We start from the raw sequence: 17,429 nt of genomic DNA, 5'->3' as shown, positions 1-17,429 counted from the left end.
AATTATCCCAGAAAAACTAAAAGATTTAAATGTGTATAAATCTATCTTTATACAATCTGCACATCCATGTCAAGCAGTGATACGTTTGGAACCAAAGACAGGTACATTGCATCCAACAGAGCTATTGAAAGGCCTTAACGGAAAAGTAGTGTATTTGCCATTAAACTTAAAAAAAGTTGAAACTATGGGAGTAGATAAAGACAATGAAGAACCTTCTATTATTTTGGTAAGTGGTGTACTTACTAAGAATAAGATAATTTGCCAAGAGTTGGTTAATGTTAATAAAGTTAAACAAGCCACAGTATACCTGATGCAAAATAATGTTTTTTATAAAAATGCTGATGTTCAGAATGATATAGAAAATGCTGCTGATGATGATGATGAGAGTTTGCCTGCAAGGCGGCAAACAAAAAAAAGTAAATTAATCTCAATCGGAAAAGAGCACTACAGCATCCATCCATTATATTCCAAATAAGTCATTGTTGATGCTATGGACCATTACCAGATAAAGCAAGCTAAGGGAGCTCCCATGAGTGTGTAAGAAATGAGTTTAGAGGCTGGCTGCTTCCCAAACATGTTTCCCACAGGAATAGGAGGTCAATATGATGACCGAACTGTACAAATACCAGCAGCTGAATACCGTTCAACAAGAATATACTCAAGATAAGATCCAAGATTTAGACAGTGTAGACCATACATATTTCACCTTCTATTTGATAGTAACTTATCTGGACTCTGATATGCAGTGAACCATATCCTAAAAACAGGAGTTAATCAACAAAATATGTCTGCAAGAGAGTTCGTTAACAAAGTACAAGAAAAGGATGAAAACTTGAACTATAACTTAATAAATTTAATGGCGTGCCAACGTGGTACCAATGAATACTGGTTGCATCGTCATGGAGAACTTAAATGTATGCTGAGAAACCTAGGACCACCAACCTGTTTTTTTACACTGAGTTGTGCAGAGTATGCATGGGAAGATCTCACTGAATTCTTGAAAGAAGCAAACTCTAATCTAAAAGATGTGAATTTGAAGACACCTGGCGAACTCTGCTCATTAGATCCTGCTAATGTTTGTAGATACTTCAACCACAGGTTCCAAGCTATGCTTGCTTTTATCTGCAACAAAACCAATCCTCCTCTTGGAGAAATAAGTGATTTCTTTTGGCGGAAAGAGTACCAGACAACAGGTGCTTCTTACATTCACATGCTACTATGGATAAAAGTCACACCCAAATTTGGAGCAGAAAGTGATGAGTCTGTCTTTCCTTTTATAGAGCAGTATGTCACATGTACTATACCAAACCAGATGGCTGACAAAGGTCTCAGAGAACAAGTTTTGTGTTTCTGAACACCTAGATGTGGGAAGTATTGTTGTCGTAGATACAGGTCCAAAGACATTTTTTATACATAATGTTGATTTGGATATCCACGACCTGTCATTTCAAAAGGAAGAGTGAACAACTTCTTGTCTTCAGTGAGACAAACACTAACACGGAAATCATTTGAGAACATATACTTAACTTAAAAAAGAAGCGAAGAGTCTAAATATATTGATGACTACAATCCTGTGATTTTAAAAATGTCGATTGCTAACATGGACATTCAAGGTGTTGCAGACAACTCCATCGCTGTGGCTCTTAGGTCCTCATTATGAACCTGGCGCGAAACACCGCTCCGCCAGCGGTCGAGGTAACTACCACCAACAGGCTAGCGGTCCGGACTGTTATATAATGATGTACATGAGAAACTGCCAACCACTCGCCACCAGTGTGAGAGAGCCACAGTCGACGATGGTAAGCCTTTTAGGACCATTTTCAGCCATGTTCGGGTGCGGGTGCGGGTATAATGATGACAAGGACCACCATCTGTACCACAGCGGTTTTCACCGCCAGGTAAAGCATGGCTGTCCCCATTGTACGTATAGGGGGACTGCGATGCAACACTATAGGCACCTCCCATTCCCACAAATTTCACACCTATGGCTCAAAGTTTGGCCCCCACCACCAACCTCATGCCCCCACAAACTTAAACAGTAAAAATAAAAAATTAAATTTTTGCTGGCACAGTCAATCATAGTATTTATAAAGCGCGCTATGTACCCGTCAGGGTTTCGAGGCGCTGGGGGGGGTGGGGGAGGGGAGCGCTGCTGGTTTATCGGTCGAAGAGCCAGGTCTTGAGGAGCCTTCTGAATGCGAGGAGGTCCTGGGTCTGGCGAAGGGATGTAGGGAGAGAGTTCCAGGTCTTGGCGGCGAGGAAGGAGAAGGATCTGCCGCCGGATGTCTTGCGCTGGATTCGGGGTACGATGGCGAGGGCGAGGTTGGCGGATCGGAGTTGACGTGTTGGGGTGTAGAAGTGAAGTCTGGTGTTGAGGTAGGAGGGTCCGGTGTTGTGAAGTGCCTTGTGAGCGTGGGTCAGGAGTTTGAAGGTGATCCTCTTGTCTACCGGGAGCCAGTGGAGTTCCTTTAGGTGAGGGGAGATGTGACTTCGGCGGGGTATGTTGAGGATCAGTCGGGCGGAGGCATTTTGGATACGTTGGAGGCGTTTGATGTCTTTGGTTGGGATGCCTGTGTAGAGTGCATTGCCGTAGTCAAGTCTGCTGCTGACGAGGGCCTGGGTCACCGTCTTTCTGGTTTCTGTTGGAATCCACTTGAAAATTCTGCGGAGCATTCGGAGGGTGTTGAAACAGGAGGAGGAGACGGCGCTGACCTGTTTGGACATGGTGAGGGCGGAGTCCAGGATGAAGCCGAGGTTTCTTGCGTGGCTGGCAGGGGTGGGTGGGGGTCCGAGGACGGAGGGCCACCATGAGTCGTTCCAGGCCGAGGGAGTGCGTCCGAGGATGAGGACTTCCGTCTTGTCGGAGTTGAGTTTCAGGCGACTGTTGTTCATCCAATCGGCGATAGATTTTAGTCCCTCGTGGAGGTTTGTTTTGGCGGTGAGCGGGTCTTTGGTCAGGGAGAGGACGAGCTGGGTATCGTCGGCGTAGGAGATGATGCTGAGATGATGTTGGCGGGCCAGTTGAGCGAGGGGGGCCATGTAGACGTTGAACAACGTGGGGCTGAGGGAGGATCCTTGGGGGACGCCGCAGATGAGGTTGGTGGCTTTGGAGCGGAAAGGGGAGAGACGGACTCTCTGCGTTCTGTCGGAGAGGAAGGATGAGATCCAGTGGAGGGCTTTATCTTGGATGCCGGCTTCCTGGAGGCGGGTCAGTAGGGTGCGGTGGCAGACGGTGTCAAAAGCGGCTGATAGGTCGAGGAGGATGAGGGCTGAGGTTTCGCCGTTGTCCATTTGATGTCTGATGTCATCTGTGGCGGCGAGGAGGGCGGTCTCAGTGCTGTGGTTTCGTCTGAATCCGGATTGTGAGGGGTCCAGGATGGAATTGTCTTCGAGGAAGTGGGTGAGCTGAGTGTTGACGATCTTCTCGATGACTTTCGCTGGAAAAGGGAGGAGAGAGATCGGACGGAAGTTTTTGAGGTCGTTGGGGTCAGCCTTGGGTTTTTTGAGGAGGGGTTGGATTTCTGCGTGTTTCCAGCTGTCCGGGAAGGTGGCAGAAGTGAAGGAGAGGTTGATGATCTTGCGGAGTTCGGGGGCGATGGTGGCATTTGCTGAGTTGAAAACATGGTGGGGGCAGGGGTCCGTGGGGGGAGCCTGAGTGGATGGTGTTCATGGTTGCTATGGTTACTGCCTCGTCCACGTGGGTCCAGGCGGTGAGGCGGCAGTCGCGAGAGGAGACGTCGGGGGTGGGGTCTGGCGGTGGACCGGTGATGAAGCTGTCGTGGATGGTGGTGATTTTCTGGTGGAAGAAGGTGGAGAGGTCGTCGCAGAGTTTCTGGGAGGGCGGGATGTCGTTGGAGTTGGCTTTCGGATTGGAGAGTTCCTTCACGATGCCGAATAGTTCTTTGCAGTCGTGGGCGTTGTTGTTGATGCGTTCGGTGAAGTGGGCGCGCTTGGCGGTGCGGATCCGTTGGTGGTGTTCGCGGTTGGCGTTTTTGAGGGCGGCGAGGTTGTCGGGTGTGCGTTCTTGGATCCATTTCTTTTTGAGTTTCTGGCAGTTGCTTTTGGAGGTGGTGAGATCGTCTGTGAACCAGGCTGGTTTTCTCTTTCCTTGGGTGGTGGTGGGTTTCTTGAGAGGGGCAAGGGTGTTGGCGCAGTCGAGGATCCATTGATGGAGGTTGATGGCAGCTGTGCTCGGGTCGATTGCGTCGGGTGGAAGGTTGTTGACGAGGGTGTTGGTCAGTTGTTCTTGGGTGATTTTGCCCCAGCGGCGGTGGGGAGGTAGCTGGATGCGGTGTTGCTCTGTGGTTTTCTTATAGGTGAAATGGACACAGTGATGGTCAGTCCAGTGGAGTTCGGAGGTGTGGCTGAAGGAAATGTGGTTGCTAGAGGTGAAGAGGGGGTCAAGGGTGTGTCCGGCGATGTGGGTAGGTGTGTTGACTAGCTGGCGGAGACCGAGGTTGAGGAGGTTGGAGGTCAGTGACGCGGTGTTGACGTCGTTGGCATTTTCCAGATGGTAGTTCAGATCTCCCAGGAGGATGTAATCCGGGGAAGCGAGGGCGTGGGTGCTTGCAAGGTCGGCGATGGTGTCGTTGAAGGGGGGTCTTGGTCCTGGAGGGCGGTAAATGAGGGTTCCTCTGAGGGTCGTGTTGGGGTCCGTGTGGATCTGGAAGTGGAGGTGTTCGGCTGTCCTGAGGGTGTCGTCCGAGTGGGTGTGGATTTTGAGGGTAGCTTTGTGAGCGATGGCTATTCCGCCGCCGATTCCGTTGGTTCGATCTCGTCTGGTGATTTTGTATCCGTCCGGTATGGCGATGGCGATGTCCGGAGACGAGGAGTCGTTCCACCAGGTTTCGGTCAGGAAAGCCACGTCAGGAGCAGTGGTGTCGAGCAAATCCCAGAGCTCGATGGCGTGTTTCCGTGCGGAGCGGGTGTTGATGAGGATGCAGTTCAGGTGGTTGGCGTTGGATGTTTTCGTAGTTGGATTGGTCGTTCTGATGCAGGAGAAGTTGCAGGTACGGCAGGAAAAAGGTCCTTTAGTGTGCTTCGGGGATGCCCGGTAGCATTCAGTGGAGGGGCCGGGGTTGAAGGCGCGGAGTTCGTTGATCGAGTAGCGGATGCGGGGGGCGCAAGGGCCAGGGGGTGTGGCGCTGGGCGCGGTCCAGGCGCGGACGGGCGCAGACGGGCTTGCCTCTGGCGCGCCTCCGGCGCGCCAGCGGCGCGGACGCGCAGCGCCAGCCATTAAGTAGGGAGGGGGGAGGGAGGAGCAGCTGGGAGGCGGGAGGCGGAAGGGAGCGGCAAATGGGGGCGCGAGGGGGGCGGGGCCGCAGGGAGGCAGCGGCAGGGAACGGGGAGCGCACAAGGGGCAAAAACACTGAAAACGAGCAAAAAACAGCAGTTACAATAAGAAAAGCACACAATCAGAAAAAACAAAATGGCACAATATACGATCGGGGAGACAGCAATCAGGGGGGCACAAAGGGGGCAGAAGCGCCGGCGGCGAGGCGCTGAAAAAAGCGAAAAAAACGAAAAACACTTACGGGACGGCGGAAAGCGGCACACGGGTCAAGTGAAGCTAGTCAGAGCCCACTAGACCCCAGGGATGAGGCGCAGGAGGATGCCTGCGGGTGGAGGAGGGCCTCGAACACGCAAACAGCAGCGTGGTCAGGGGACAGAGGCAGGAGGCAGCAGGTTGGTGCTGCGGTCGTGGGGGGCGAGCTCAGGACCTGAAACAGGTCAGAGGTCGCTCACTCGCGACGCGCAGCGCCAGCCATTAAGAAGGGAGGGGGGAGGGAGGAGCAGCTGGGAGGCGGGAGGCGGGAGGGAGCGGCAAATGGGGGCGCGAGGGGGGCGGGGCCGCAGGGAGGCAGCGGCAGGGAACGGGGAGCGCACAAGGGGCAAAAACACTGAAAACGATCAAAAAACAGCAGTTACAATAAGAAAAGCACACAATCAGAAAAAACAAAATGGCACAATATACGATCGGGGAGACAGCAATCAGGGGGGCACAAAGGGGGCAGAAGCGCCGGCGGCGAGGCGCTGAAAAAAGCGAAAAAAACGAAAAACACTTACGGGACGGCGGAAAGCGGCACACGGGTCAAGTGAAGCTAGTCAGAGCCCACTAGACCCCAGGGATGAGGCGCAGGAGGATGCCTGCGGGTGGAGGAGGGCCTCGAACACGCAAACAGCAGCGTGGTCAGGGGACAGAGGCAGGAGGCAGCAGGTTGGTGCTGCGGTCGTGGGGGGCGAGCTCAGGACCTGAAACAGGTCAGAGGTCGCTCACTCGCGACGCGCAGCGCCAGCCATTAAGAAGGGAGGGGGGAGGGAGGAGCAGCTGGGAGGCGGGAGGGAGCGGCAAATGGGGGCGCGAGGGGGGCGGGGCCGCAGGGAGGCAGCGGCAGGGAACGGGGAGCGCACAAGGGGCAAAAACACTGAAAACGAGCAAAAAACAGCAGTTACAATAAGAAAAGCACACAATCAGAAAAAACAAAATGGCACAATATACGATCGGGGAGACAGCAATCAGGGGGGCACAAAGGGGGCAGAAGCGCCGGCGGCGAGGAGCTGAAAAAAGCGAAAAAAACGAAAAACACTTACGGGACGGAAGCACAGAACTCCAACAGCAACCCAGACACACCATTTGATTACCCAGACACACAGAGCACACACAGGAACACACACACTCACCCATAGACCTCGCTTGCCTCACATTTGTTGGGGTCCGCGATAATGCATGCTGGGGTCCCATGTTGTGTATGGGCACTCCCACACCGCTGACGTGTTTCCGCTGTCATTCACACCACCAAGCTGAAAAAGGGATCATTATATGGAGGGCGGATGATTTTTGGCATGGCGGACTGCCAATTATTAACCGTTGGAGCACCTGGCGGTGAGTGGAAATTGGCATCATTATACGGCGGTCTTTTGTCAGCCGTCAGCACGGTGGTCGGCGGTGTTTCTCACTAGGTTCAAAATTAAGGCCTTTATGTCACATCATACATCACAAAATTCGGACAACTGAGATGAAGGAGATGTGGGAGGAGATTTCTGCAGAGAAGACACTCATCAAGAAATTGTATTCATTCAGCTTGAAAATGCTTTTACATAGGGTAATGGGAAGTTACAAGGCCTGTGAAAGGTTACGTTCAGCAAGTTTGTACTCAAAATCCAAAGGAATTGTGTGGGTTAGTCTTGGTCTGTGTACTACAAGAAACAGAGTATTAAAGTCTTTCCCTGAAATTCAGTACCTGGCAGAGTTTGACCCAGAAAGTACAGACATTGTAAAATCAAATATGTTGGATGCATACTATCCAAGAAGAAGTCCACATCTTCTTGGATAGAGAAGTGTCTTTTTGAAATTCTTCAAAACTACAGATATAAAAGTAATGTAACTGAGAACATATAAGAAGGAAAATATGCAGTCCTTGGGTGTGATGGATATTTAGTGAAGCATGAAAAACAAAATCTAATTAAGCATTGGAAATTGACCTGTCAAACTCATGAAAAAATAGATTTTTTTAAATTTAACACTCTTTCAATTCTTCAAACCTTGGCGTAGTGAATTAGAATTACTTGGAGATTATGACTGATATGAAGATTGTGTTATTGCTGTCAAAGATAGTATTCAATGTCCTGTGTTCAATAACTATAAAAAAATGTTAAATTATGAGATATAACAGGAAGAAGGATTGCTGCGGAGGTAGCTAATGATAGCTCTCAGAGCAGTCAAAGCTTAGCACCTTCTAGTCAGAATCCTCTTGGAAAACCTATTATTGAAAATTAAGCTGCAAAAGCTATGAATGAAGTTGAAACTGCAATAGAACAAGCTAGACAAGAATCAGTAGATCTAAAACAATTGGTCAACGGAACAATGAACAGAATGAGATTTATATTGACGAAAAAGGTAAAATAGACATAAAACATGAATTACAGCATGAGAAGAAGGAAGGCAATTGCTCATCTTTCAAGCTAATGCTATTATATATTAGTGGTCAAGCTGGCACTGGAAAAAGCTTTTTAATCAAAGTTATCTCTACTTATCTACAGAAGACTACTGAGCCTAACAGTAACTACTGGACTAGCTGCACACAATATGAAAGGAATCACTTTACAAAGCCTACTAGTGCTACCAGCTGAACATGACAATAATCAGGAATGCCCGAAGTTATCAGATGAAGATTGTCATGAGGTTGTAAGAGTTTTGAAGAAAATTAAGCTTTTGATTATTGATGAGGTAAACATGGTTTCAAATATAATGCTTGCCTTTGTCCACCCTCTAATGCAAGAGGTTTTAAAAACTGAATATGTTGTCTTGTTTGGAGGAAAGCATTTGATTGCTTTTGGAGACCTATTACAACTTACTCCAGTAAAAGGACCACTTGTTTTCAAAACTCTTTCACATGAAGAGACTCAAAACTCATTGGTAAGTATTGGTAATGTCAACATTTGGCAATATTTTCAATGCAAGGACCTTGTGAAAAATATGCGCCAAGCCTCTGACATGGAGTATGGAAACATTCTAAAGGACATTAGAGTAGGAGTTCTGACAGAAGAGGGAAGACTTATGTTGCAAAGTCGACTTAATGAAAAACTGTCTTCCTCTAGCAAGATAGCAGAAGAGCTAATGTATAACGTTTTTAAAGAGGGTAAACAGATGGTTTATTTGATGCCTACCATTCAAGAGTGTGCTGCATTTAATGAGGAATTACTGAAACTTGAGAATGAAGACATTTTGGGGATTACAGCAATTGACAAGATGGAACATCAAGGAGTAACTGTAGTTGGGGGTCAAAAAATACAAGATAAATTAGACTGTTTAAATACATCTGTACCCAGGACTGCTGGACTAGAGAAATGCTTATGTGTTTGTAAAAACTGTAGAGTAGGTTTGGACGTGATTTAAATGTGGAAGAAGAATTGGTAAATGGTGCCATGGGTAGAGTTGTTGATTCCATTAATTTTAACCTTGATCAGGTTAAATTCTAAGCTATAAAGTTTGTTCTGGTTGAGGGTGTGAAGCAAATTGAACAATGTATTTTACGCTTTTTGCTTGCGAAAGAGTTGTATGTGCGTCAAAAATAGCATATGCTGTAATGATACACAAGTCTCAAGGGTTAAGTGTTGATGCTGCATTCATAAATATTGGAAGTGCAGTTTTTAAAGATGGAATGTCATGTGAGCATTGTCATGAGGTCGGATGTTATCTGGTTTGTTTATGGTTGATTTTGATGAGAACAAGCTTAGTGCAGATGTAGATTGCCTGAGATTACAACAGATTACAAAGTAAATGTGCTTCTCATTTAGGGCAGTATCCTAGTTTTGAACAAAAAGTATAATGTAGTAAGCGGAAATTGATAAAACAATCAAAAAACATGCAAAAGACAAAAAGCACAGGTAAAGAAGAAGGTGTGAAGAAACAAAGAGTTTAAAAAGATGGAGATATTGTTGGATACTAGTTGGATAAAACTAGTGGTGTTAACTGCTGTGCTAATGTTGTTCTCAATGTTCTCTTCATCTACCACATGTTGTGAATGCAATCTAGGAAAATCCACGGAACACGTTGTGCACAGCACTATTTACTTGCTTTCAATGCTTATATCATATCAGACCTGTAATATAATCTGCTTCAGGAACTCGAGAACTGGTAGACAAGTATAGTGGATCTGTTGTATTTACTCTAAATGCTCAACAAGATGCACAGGAGTAATCCTTGGAATTTTAGTAGAAGAGAATGTGAATATTGATGATATATTTGGATTTAGTTATACATGAAACCGAGTGTAGAGATTGTTCTTTCTCATCTACTATTGAAATCCAATCTGAGCGATTTCAGTCAGATTCTAAAAGTGTGTCTTTTGAAAAATCTATAAAAATGAGTGACCAAAATAGGACGTGTCTAATTTGTAAATCAAATGTATTCTCTACATTGCTTATACAGAGGAGTGGTAAATACATCAAAGCAATGTTTCAATGATGCAGAGTTGATGGAACAGAATTGGATACTTAGATTACCAACTTCAAAGTTGGACAGATTTCAGCTTTGGTAGAACACATTGTACTTTGGCTATAATCTTCCATAAAAGAGTAAATATGACTTCTGGACATTCTAGTGTATATTTGAAGGGTCAAAGTGGATCTACAGATTGCAATGATACCAGTCTCCAATTTACACACAAACTACCCTTCAAACTTCCAAGCTCGTATTTATTGCTTCAACCAAAGTTCTAATGTGCATCAGTCAGACAGTATTGGATACAGTATTTTTTTAACTGGATCATTACTACTACAGACATCATTCAGCCTAAAAAAGGTGATGTCTTCAAGAACATGTGAAAAAGTGTCATGTGCTTAAAAGATTTCCCAATGCTATTTCAGAAATAAAAAGGTACGCAGCCTTCTTTGTTCATTACTGATCACTGGTTAAGATATCATTCGGCCTATCAAGGGAGATGTCAAGAACAGCTATAGAAAAATCAACAGTGGATGAAGATGTTGGTACTGTTTCTATGAAAAATATTTTTGAACCAGGTATAATATTTATCAATATCTTTATATGAACTGTGGTTTATTTTACTGCAGCAATTATAGAATAAGTTAATTTATTCACAAATTAAAGTGAGTGCAAATTATAGTTAATATAAGAAATGTATTGAAAATGTTGAATTGTTATGCATAGTATTGTTAATTTTAGATAGAGTACTATGTGCTTATGGGTTTTTACTTTTTTTAAGTCCATATGACTGTTTCACTCCGCTTTTCAGTATGACCCGCTATACACACTTCTTTCATAGTGTAAAATGTATAGCAGCCTGGGAATAGTGGAGAAGGAAATATAATATGTATATATAATGTGTGTAATTGTTGTATTAAAAATTAAAAGATGCTTGTGTTTTCCTAATGATAATATAATTTATATTGCAGGGTAGCAAGTTTCAATAAATATAATAATTATGTAAAACATTAACTATTATTTGTGTTTTTTGTCTTTAATACAGATCAAAAGACCATTTTTAGGACGAACAAACATCAGTAATTACCTCTTGCTTCATTACTACATAAACCATAAAAAAACATAATACTTAAACCATAGATATACTTATTCACCCAGTCACTCACACTTAGAGCCAGATATCCACCCACTCAGTCACCCATTCAGCCGCTCCTGCACCCATTCACTGAACCATACAGCCACTCATGGACCAAGTCAATCACCTATACATCTACTTTCAGATGCAGTCATTCACCTATACAGACACTGATACATGCTGTCACTCATCTATACAGGAAGTCACACACTCTGTCACTCACCTATACACCCACTCACACACCCAGTGATTCACCTGTACATCAACTCACACACCCAATCTCTTACTAATACCAGGACCCAGATACTCACCCATTCCCCCAACCAGAGATGCAGTCACTCACCCATACAGCCACTTATACAACCAGTCACTACCCACACAGGCGTGCACACAGCCAGTCACTCACCCATTCAGCTGCTCATACATTCAGTCATTCAACCATAGAGGCATACACACAGCCAGTCACTCACCTATACAGCCACTCATGTACACAGTCACTCACCCATACAGCTATACACACAGACAGCAACTCACCTGTACACCACTCACGGAGCCAGTCACTCCCATGAACAACTACTCACATACCTAGTCACTCTCCCATTTATCCACTCATGCACCCACTCACCCATACTCCCACTTTTGTACCCACACACTTGACCATTCAACATCTTACAGATGCAGTCACTCACCCATGCAGACACTCCCTCACTCACTCACTGAACTATGCAGCCATTCACGCATGCGGACACTTACCCATTCAGCTACTGATGCACCATGTCACTCATACATACTGCTACTGAAGGGCTAAGTCACTCACCCATACATCCACTTGCACCTACAGTCACTTACATGCAGTTACTCATCCATATAGTCATGCATACAACTAGTCACTCACCCATACAGCCACTCATGAACTCAGTCATTCACCTGTACAGCCAGTCACACACCTATAGACTCACCCATTCAACCACTCATGCACCGAGTCACTCACCCATACAGCCAGTATGAACCAAGTCACTCAGCCATACATTGGCTTGCACATGCAGACACTCATGCACACACTCACTCACCCATACAGCCACTCACACACTCTGCCACTGTTCAAACCAATCAACATATTTGTATTTTAAAAAGAAATATGTGGTCCTAACAAGGACTGTTATTAACGTTTTTTTTGCGTTTTAAGTGTTTAACTTTTTTATGTTTTCACGTTTTTAAAAAAAAAAGAGCATTACTTGCAATAGCAAGTGCAACAATTTAACAAAAAAGAAACACCCAAAACAAATTCAAAATTTGTGCATGTTGATTGTATTTTTTTGATCTGAAACAACTTGCTTTCTGACACTTAGGGCCAGATGTAGCAAACGTTTGCGAGTCGCAAATGGCCCGAATCGCTATTTGCGACTCCGCAAAATCGGAAATGGGATGCAAAAATCCCATTTCCGACTTGCAAAAAGCGATGCGAGCCGTTACCGACTCGCAAAATTTGCGACCCCATTTTGCGACCCGCAAATAGGAAGTCGCAATTTGCGATTCGCAAACCATATGCAATAGCAACTCGCAAATTGCGACTAGTCGCAAAAAGCCCATTTTGCACTTCCAATTTACCACTAGCTCAGAGCAGGTGGTAATCATTACCAAAGTATAAAAGGAGACCCAGAAGGCATCTGGGTTACTCAAGATGGCGGAGATATACCTGATAGCAGTGAGGAGGAGAGCCCACGTAGCCCAGCAGAGGAGGAGGAGGAGCCAGAGACAGCAGCAGAAACTCTTCCAGCAAACTGAGGAGGAGATATACGATAAATATAGACTTAGCAGCATAGCTATACTAGATTTAATTGAATTACTCAAACCACAGCTAGAACGCCAGACTCTGCGCGGCTGCGCCATCCCTACGCATGTGCAAGTGCTATGCTCAATGCACCTCTTGGCCTCGGGGAGCTATGAGGGGGTCATTGCTGTGGCAGGTGGGGTATCCCAAAGTGCACTATCAAGGTTCCACAGGGCTTTCCTAGATGCCTTACTCACACACATGTCCCAATACATATACCTACCCAGGGATGAGGCAGAAATCAACAGCACCAAGTTGGACTTTTACCGGATTGCCAACTTTCCCCATGTCATAGGGTGTGTAGATGGGACACATATTCAAATATGCCTTCCTGCAAACCTGGAATATCTGTTCCGCAATAGAAAGTGTACCCACTCACTCAACATTCAGGTTGTATGTGACGCCCATTATGTCATTACTGACATTGTAGCAAAATTTCCAGGCAGTACTCATGACTCCTACATTTTTAGGCACAGTGGGATACACCAACGCCTGGAACGTGGGGAGTTTGGAGACGGATACCTCCTAGGTAGAGCTGAATACACCTTGTAGACATGCACACAGATCAATGTGCACACCAACCAGGACTTTCTAACAGTGTACTTTTTGTGCCCAACAGGTGACAGTGCATATGCCTTACGGCCATGGATAATGACTCCGTACTTAACACCCAGCAATGAATGTGAGAGGCGATACAACAATGCACATAAGAGGACCAGGAACCTGATAGAAAGAACATTTGGATTGCTGAAAGCACGGTTCAGATGCCTTCACCGAAGTGGAGGTTCCCTCCAGTATACCCCCATAACGGCATTCAAAATAGTTGTCGCATGCGCCATCCTGCACAACATTGCCACCCGACGTGGGCTACCTCTCACCCCTGCAGACCCAGATTCTGAGGATGAAGAGCAAGAGCAACCACATCGCTATCATGGGGATAGGAGCATCGCAAATCAAGGCAGACTGAGACGGGAACACATTGCAACACAATACTTTGGAAGGTAAGTGCCAACTTCTACCATACTCACCAATTGAACAAACACTCCATTTGTTAAGTGGAAAAAAAAAATTATTTAATATGCGCAAAAACCGAACTATTTACAATGAAAAACTGTTCAGGGACTTCAAAAAGCCCACCTGGCATGGGGCACATTGCCATCATGTGCCCCAACATCAGGGACAGTGTTTAGTTTATAGCCTACGGCGGCCTCTGCCAGCCTGGCTGGTACCAGGTTGCTCAGCAGTGCTCTGCCTCGTACTTCCACTCCGGAGCACCCTGGTGTCACCAGCAGAGACACTGCTGACAGTGGAGCCCTCCTCGCTGTCTTGTGGGGTGTCCCCTGTACCCCTGGACACCTGCCGTGCCTCCATGAGGTCTATCACATGGGTGATCCGGCCCAGGCCCCTTGCCACATCACCCGCAAAGTGGCCCATTTCCACCTGGAGGCCGACTGTTCTCCTTGACAGCCCAGTAGTGTTCACTGCCAGTCTGCAAATAGAGGAGGCCATCCTGTCCAGCCTTTGGAGCAGCTGGCGGTCCCTGCGCCGCGCACCCTCGCTCTGTGTAAGCAGTCCAGCCACCAGTTCTCACATGGACAGGGCTAGGTCACCAGTGTTGTTGCCAATTCCGACCAGTTGTGCATGAAGCTGCTGCATGCTGTTTTCATTGTTCCTTACGAAGCGCTGCAGAACCCCACTAATCCGCCCTAACATTTGATTCTGCTGGCGCTGACCACCTAGCAGTTGTGCCTCTGTCAGTGTGGTGGACGGATGCCCTGACTCTGCCTGCAGCCCTGCTCTCCTCATCCTGCGTTGCCTGCGCAGCGGTGGATGCCCTGTGATATGTGCTGTGGCACTCCTGGTTGTTGCTGGTGCAGGCTCCGAAACCACTGTTGCAGCGGGTGTTGCCATAGAGGGGATGGTGTTGGTGGTGCAGGTGGGAGTGGTGGCTGCTCCTGTAGTCTCCTCATGGGGCTGGCTGACCAGTGGCACCTGGCTGCTGTGGCTGGTGGTGGGGTCTTGTGGGAGACTTGTGGGACATGGGGAAAACACTGTCAGTGTCTACTATCTGTTGAACACTTCCTAATAAACATTTGCCTATGAACTGCCTACTTGACTACATTGCCCATAATGCATCATTCTGGTGTTTGCTACTCTGAAATGGAGCTATCTTGGTTGTGCATGCCCATGTGTACATGGTAGGTGGGGGTATGGCATTGATGGGGGTACAGGCATATCACATGGTGCTCACCGGTTGATGTTCTGGGCTCAGAGGTGTCCAGTTCTCCAAATCCTGTTACAAACTCCGGCTCCAGGGTCTCCTCCACCCTTTCCTCCAGGGGTGTGGGTGGTGGTATGGAAGATGGTCCCCCTCCTGTGCCTCTCATCTCCCGGAGCCTTTCTGCCACCCTCTCCTTGGTCCGGAAGCAGAGGTCATACCACCTCTTCTTTATCTCATCGACACTCCTGTGGCTGACCCCCAGGGAGTTCACCTTCTCCTGAATTTCCTGCCAAATTCTTTTTTTGGCCGAGTCTGGCACATTGAGGGCTGCCTTCCCAAATAGCTCATCATGGTTCTGACAGCATTCCTCTGTGAGCACCTCCAGCTCCTTCTCAGCAAATTTCAGTTTTCTCTTTCTGGGAGTGTCAGCCATGGTTGCTGTTGCTCTGTTAGCTGTGCAGCAGTTAAAAAGGGTGTGGTCCTCCCTCCTCCCAGGTGTATTTGTAAACTTCCTGGCTGTGATGCCATCATCATGTGCCAGGAAGTGTTTCCAGAGGGTTCTGGAGTGGTTTCTGGAGTGTTCTGCAGCACCTGCAATCAATTTTCATCAGAATCGCAATTTGCAACACCCACTCGCAAATTGCAAGTCCGTTTTTTGCACGGTCGCAAAAAGCGACCTGGCAAACAGCGGACTCGCTATCTGCGGTGCGACTCCGGTTGCGAGTCGCAATTTGTCCCCGCAAATTGTACCTGCATTGTACCTGCATTCCAGTTAGCGACACGCAAATTGTGAGTCACACATGCTCGCAAATTGCGAGTCGCTAATTTTTTTGTACCTACATCTGCATCTCCAACTTCACCAAACTCAGAATTGTTTGGAGGAATATCTGATAGCACATCTCCAGCAGATGTTTGTGGAACCTATCCTCCAGAGGTGCTAGCACCACCTTCAGCTTCCAAACTCTGCAATTCTGCACAAGTCAATCCTGTCAAATGCATAGTATTTAAATGTTTGTACATGCCAGAGGTTCTGCAAGAATACTTGCGCTCACTTTCCTGGAATAAGATTTTTTTGCACAGGCTGCATGTAACTTTCCTGCCATTACCTTTTTTTCACCTTCTGGAATCATGAAGGATTGCCGTACAATACTTTCTTTTGGTGCCACCTCCTCTTCTTCATCCAAAAGCACAGGATCTTCTACCTCCTAGCCCTGCTGTGAAGCTGCCATAATGTAAGTAAAAGGAAAGCAAGCCAGAAATACAGAAGCAGTAACTCTTGCAGAGCTAGACAAGTGTCAAATCACACAGCCACACCCTGCATAAGTTTGAATAGGTGAGACCTGTCCCACTGTGAAAGATAAAAATGATTTTCGCCGATAGAATCTTTTGTCACATGGGATGCTCAATGCCACCACGCTCCTGCCGCGATGTAAGCGCGACTTCTCAAAAAGCATTTAAATGTTGTTAAAAGTGTATTTATAGAATGAAAACATTAGTTTTAAGGACATTGTAGTGAACACCTGTATGCAATACAAACATTAAAAAAGAGTATGCATGTGTTTAAGGTAATTATAAAAAAATGCTGAATTTGCGCACCCAGCGCGAATCCAGAAATACGTTCACATGCTGTACGAAGCCGTTGCAACTTTCAAAAAAGTGTTTTAAACTTATTTAAAGCAATTGACAATTAATAGTATGAAAGTTAATGAAACATTTACTAATGTACCCATCTAAAATTGAATTAATATGTAGTATATTTACAGATGTGTGTTTTCTAAACGTATCATTTCGACTACGTATGTTATGCAAATTCTGGTTGATGTTGAAAAAATATATATAATAATTTTAGAAAACATGTTAATTCACTGAAAAAAAATTAAGTTACAGGGACATTATAGATACCTAATCGACTTTAAGAAAACATTAGAAATTCACGAAAAAAAGTCAATGGTTACAGGGACGTTATAGTTAGAAATACATTTCAGAGATACAAAACCAGTGAAATTCAGCAGTTATAGTTACCTCATCTAACTAAAACTTACACCCCTGTAATGCACTGCTTATGACCTCCCATATTACATCACTGATAACATGGTTAGTGATATCACTGATGACATCATCTACAGAATGACTTATACACCCACTCATACTCCCATACAAACTGTTGTACATCCACACACACACACCTACTCACATAATAATTCACAGACCCTTAAAAATACTGACAGGCACCCACTCATCTACTCAAACAGCAACTGATACAACTACTCACCGACCCTACTAGAACTGACTCAGCTAT

Source organism: Pleurodeles waltl, chromosome 7 (genome assembly GCF_031143425.1).
Source record: "Pleurodeles waltl isolate 20211129_DDA chromosome 7, aPleWal1.hap1.20221129, whole genome shotgun sequence".
NCBI classification, from domain to species: domain Eukaryota; kingdom Metazoa; phylum Chordata; class Amphibia; order Caudata; family Salamandridae; genus Pleurodeles; species Pleurodeles waltl.
The sequence above is the reverse complement of the archived record's forward strand: the minus strand, read 5'-3'. Positions refer to the sequence as shown.